Source organism: Benincasa hispida, chromosome 9, assembly GCF_027475165.1.
Source record: "Benincasa hispida cultivar pf3 chromosome 9, pf3_genome.v1.1, whole genome shotgun sequence".
NCBI lineage: Eukaryota > Viridiplantae > Streptophyta > Magnoliopsida > Cucurbitales > Cucurbitaceae > Benincasa > Benincasa hispida.
In genome coordinates this window covers 37092175-37098174 of record NC_143486.1, presented here as the reverse complement: position 1 = coordinate 37098174, position 6000 = coordinate 37092175, and positions in this window count along the sequence as shown.

Below are 6000 nucleotides of genomic sequence, written 5' to 3'. Positions count from 1 at the left end.
GTCTGCGTTTGGTTAACTGAATCCCTAAGTTCGACCTTGGACTTACGAGGAGATACTTGGGTCTGGTTTAGGAAAACTTGAAGGCCATTAGAAGGAGTTGTGTGCGTTCTGTGCATATATGTAACGCCCAACGCGTTACAATTATTTAAACGCATCGAAGTATAAATACATCACTTATACTTGGAACTTATTTCTTTAATTTATTTTATACAATACACTCCTAGAGAAAATTACGGTAGTAACGAACAAGTTTTTGGCGCCGTTGCTGGGGATTTAGAAACAAGAACTAACCATAAATTTCATTTATATCTGTTGTAGGAACACTTCGGTTGAGGGAGTATTATGAGTTAAGCCTAAGCTTGTAAACGTTTATAAGTAGGGAGAGCACTCCTGAATTCAGATACGACCCCAAGATTGAAAGGACCTTCCGGCATAGGAACTGATCCAACTGTCGTCGAAGGTTGAGGCAGCAATTTCTCAGACAACAGAACAGGCAACAAGCAATGGCGGAAGAACAGGCAAATCAACAACTAGCTCGTGCTGCACAGAATCCAATCCTGATGGCGAATAGCAACACGCGTCTCATGAGGGAGTACGCGTCCCCTGTATTGTATGATTTCTCTCCAGGAATCATATATCCAACGCCGAATGGTACCAGGTTCGAGATGAAATCTGTTATGATGAAGATTCTACTAATACAAGGTATTTGCATGACTCATAGTAATGAAGATTGAAGTTACTTTTAGTATGTATGACAACATGTGACGAAGATTTTAATCGTTTATGAGTAAAAGGCATTTAGTGAACTTAGTATGAGGCTAACTTCATTTGATGGCTATTTTGAATATAAGATATTTACTTATTTTGTATCTAAATTTTTTAGTTAAACTATAATTATATATATTTTATGATTAACTTTAAATCTGCTGGTGAAAATCTAAATACATAAAGGTATAACTTTTTTTAGTTTTCAACCATTAATTTATAATCATCATTTTTAGATTTTATGGCTCTAGAATAGTTTTGTTTTAATTGATAGTATTTTAGATATTGTTTTTTAAGAACTACCGTTAGGTTTGATATACTATTTGATTTAAGCAGTTTTATTCTTCTATTTACTTCATAATACGTATGTTCAAATTTTCAATTTTAGGAGATTTAGGATAGTTTGGTTGATTAGATCTTGTTTGACACTGTTAGATTTTTTTTACACTATATTTATAGGGATTTGGCAGCATGAGTATTTTTGTCCATTATTAAATTTTAAATAGTATCTAAATTAGCCACTCATTTTTACAAAGAAAAAGTTTGATTATTTTTCTAAAATGTCATTCTATTTTGGCTATTTGTACAATCGGAGCTTTTTTCTTCATATAGATCCACCCATTTTTCTTCCACTTGTCTAATTCTTATGCCAATTTTCTTAACAAGCAAACATAAACCAAACTTTAAGTTAAAAACATAAAGTCCAACAAAATCTCATAAAATTCTTAAAATAAAAAATCTCATTTTGAAACTCACTAATATGATGAATAATCAAATACAAAAGTACTGATAAAAGCGTACTTATTTGAACACTTAATATACTTAACTAATCACAATAAGTAGATCAACTTAAAGGGCAAAGAGGATCAACAAAGTCTTTATCATGACAAAATTGTTAAATACAAATATTTTCTTCATTTTCCCTCCTACTATTGTCTTCAAAATTGTGATCAAATCTCTATGTATCTCAAATAACATATTATCGCACATTCAACTAGCTAACAACAAAGCCAAAATAAGCACAACTCAATTAACATAATGTTTGTACCATTAATCTTAACGTTAGAATTGACTCCCCCATCTTACATATTGTAAATGGAAAAAAAAAAGAGTTTAAAGGTAATTTTGAAAGTTCATGAGTGTTTTTAAAAAAAAGTAATAATGGTTTCCATCTAAAACTAATGGTAATGATATTTTTTAAACATATCTTTTGAAGTTCAAAACGTATTTTTGACATAAAATGCATTATTCAGAGTACAAAACGAAATAAATGCTTATAATTTGGTTTTTTTCCCCCCTTTGATTGAATAATCTTTTTCTACAGCCAGACAAGGATGTTGGAGTAACATACTTGCATCTTTGTTTATGATTTCTTTCAAAACACTTTTGCTGAAAATCTTTTTCTTGGCCAGATAATTCTTTTGATATTGTTTTGAAAGAAAAATTAGAAAATTAGCCTACAACATAATAAGTATTTAAAAAATATCTTAAAATTTAGAATTATTTCATCATTAGATTTTTGCAACATTTTAGGACATTTTTAATCTTTAGATAGATTCTCTCTCCTTTTTTAATTTCATAATATTTTAAAACAAAAAATATATCATTTCTAAATTTATTATTAATTATATAAGAATTTAATTTTTTGAAAAATCATTAATTGCATTATCTCAACAATAAATTTGTAAAATGTTTCACTATAAAAAAATGGGTAGTTTTTCGACGCCTAAAATCGCCGAAAAATAGCTAAAAATTCGTGGAGAGATCATCTCTCCATGTTGTTAGTATCGTTGGGAGAATAGTAAGGGAATCCCCTATGGGAGATGATCTCCTGACACATGCAACCTTAGCATTGGGAGTTCTTACGATGTCAGAAGGTAGGGACTCCCGACGTCATGGAGAAACTGTCGAGAGTGAATGTTTCTCTTTGGTGTATTGTACCGTTAGGAGTTTGATTTAGAAATTGATTTTTTTTTTTGGCATTTCTATTATTGCTTTTTTAATTTTTTCTAAAATTTAAATCTCAATAACCTAAAATTTAGAACATAATAATTAAGCAATTCAAAAGTTTTCACATAAATTCAAATCAAACAATGTTTACATATATGACTAAATTTACATAAAAGAGAGAGAAGTGTGCTAGAGAATAATGTTTACATATATGATATAGTGGTCCACACAAAATATGTCTTGCGGAACATATAGGAGAAAGTTTGATTGACATGTATTGTGAGCTTGTGACTCCAAAAGACATCTCTGAAGCATTAAATTTACCTACAATTCAATCAAGTTGAGACATTAGAGCACACTATTATATTAAGATTAAACGTACGTAAAATTCTCAACCCATCCCACACAACATTCAAACTTCATAAACATAACAATTACAATAATTAATTCAAATCCACCAACGACCCCAATCAAACCTTGATGAATAGATAATGCTTATGGATGATTATAGAATTTTTTCTCTTTTTTTTTTTTTAAAAAAAAAAAAGAGAAAAACATGTAAATTTTTACAAGGATCATGCCAAAATAGAATGAACATAGTACCACTTTGAAGATTTCACAACTTTCTCTATAATGTGACAGTTTTGGTTCTTTCTTTCTAACTTTTTGGCTGGAATGTAACTCACAATACAAAAAGACATGAAATGACGGTGTACCATAGTCTTCAAGCTAAACTAATAGTAGAATCCAACATATTCCAAGACAAACCCTAGTCCTTTTACCAATAGAGAAACAATGGTGCTGACATTCAAAAGCTCTTGTGGGAGAAATTATTGGTACAAAAATTAAGGCCATGAAAATCACACACCAAGTAACGTAGATTTCAAATTTCTCACAACTTACACAATCCAAACCAAACGATAGAACAACCCCATAACAAGAAAGGGAAATAAAACAAAGACAAACAAGAATCAGAATTGATCGAAAAAGTAAAAAACCAGAGAGACAATTCAAAATCCAGAAACCCCTCAAAATAAATTTATAAACAAAAATGAAATTTCTGGGCGAAAAAACCAAAAGAGTACCTCATAATGTTAATGCGAAGATGATGCCGGAAGTCGAATGATCCAAGAGAATGACATAGGAAGTCGAAGTTGAAGGCAACAACGAAGTTGGCTGATAGACACTAAGACAGATGAAGACAGAGATGCGACGCCATACGACCGACGATGAAGACAGACGTAGTCGGCCGGAGATAGAGAGACGGATCAGTGATGAAAATAGGTGGACGATCAAACAGAGGAGACAGAGAGAGAGGTGTGCCAAGAGATCAGACAAACCCTAAGATTTTTGTCAATTTCTAGATTTGAAACGATTTGAAAAATTTAAACCTCATCTCCCCAACTCCCAACGAGTGGAGAGTTGGTATAAGCTCCTGATGGGATATATACGACGTCCAAAGCTAGTATATACTCCCGTCGCCCATTTTATGACTTCGGGAGACAACCTCTCTCTTGACTCCTAAACTCCCTATGGTTATTTTGTACGTCGGGACTCTTTTTTTTTTGTAGTGTTTAATTCTTTCCTTATTAACATCATTTTTCAATCTTAACTTTTCTGCTATTTATTAATTTTGGTAGATATTCATTTAATGCATGATATTTCAAATGATGGTTTTCTTCATTTTAGGAGATTTCATTTATTTTCTTCCATATTTCTTGCTGAAAATCTATCATTTCTCATTGAAATCTCAAGTATATGTCGAATATAATGGAAATATACTAAAAAACGTACATATACATCGTATATATCATGTTTTATTTTTTTTTTTTTGTTGTGTTTACAAATATACTAAAAAATATAAATATACATCACATACTATATTGTACAAATTGTCTTGTTCATGCTTTTATCAAATAGACCTTAGTTTATGTCAAAATATTTAAATATATAGTGCTGTATATATCAAATATACTTTATTTTCTCATTCAAATCTTATTGTCGATTCTTGCTTCATATATAAGGATAAGAATTTTTGGATTTTTGAAGAATTTTCTTGGTATAAATTTTAAAGATAAAACCATTTAGGAAGTTCACAATTGCGAGAAACCTCCCTTACTTTGGTATATATACATACATATACATACATATATATACACATACATATATATATACACATACATATACATACATATATATATACACATACATATATATATATACATACACACACATATATATATATATTAAAAAAACTAAATAGTATGAAGAGATGAAAATGTAAAATGGGTCAAAGTTTTGTGTAAAATATAACTTGTTAGGTTATTCATGTAAAAAAATAGAAAAGTTTAGGTTATAGGTTAGAAAGTCCTTATTGGAATGTGATGTTATTCGCAAGTCTCGAAACAATTCCTCTCACTTATCATATTAATCAAAATGCAAACCCCTAGTAACAATATTATGTTGTTTTATTAGATGTTTTTTTTTTAAATAATGTTATTTAATTAAGTATTGACAAAAATATAAGGTAGTTAGAAAAATATTGACAAAAATAGAGTTACAAATTTCAACACCTAGAATTTTTCTTGATTTTCCCAAATCTTTCATGTCAAACTCTTGCTTTAAAAGAGTCTTGACTTGTTTAAGGACTTTCTGAGAGTTCCATGCACGTAACATATCATCTATATATAGAAGTAGATACACCTTCAAAACTCTTGGTGTTAGTGTAAACACATTAGTTATAGGAGTTTCTCTTGAATCTAATTTTGTATACCATATAATCAAATCTATCATACCAACACCTAGAAGACCTTATAAGACCATAGATTGACTTATTTAATAAGAAAACTAAATCTTTTTCTCCCTTTTTTACATAACCCTGAGGTTACTTCACATCATTCAGATTGAGTGACCTCATCTCATCATTCATGGCCTTAATCTATCTAGCATCAGGACTATTAGTAGCCTCTTCAAAGCTTGTAGGTTCATTGTTACTTAGTGAAATAGCAACACTTAAAGCAACACTAGCAAAGTCTGATTCAACATATCTAGCATGGGGGCATAATTGTCCTTCTCGATTTGTCTCTTGCTAATGAATAGTTCAAAAGATCCTCTGTGATTCTTCTTGTTCATTAGCCACATCTTCCCCAACTTCTACTATACTTTCACTTTCAATCTCTAGGTTTTTGTTTTGAAGTAAAGGTTTCAGAGGCATTTTGTGGCAACACTACAAACCTTGTACTACTGGTTTTTGGCATGACTGTAGGTTGTTGTTCAATCAACATA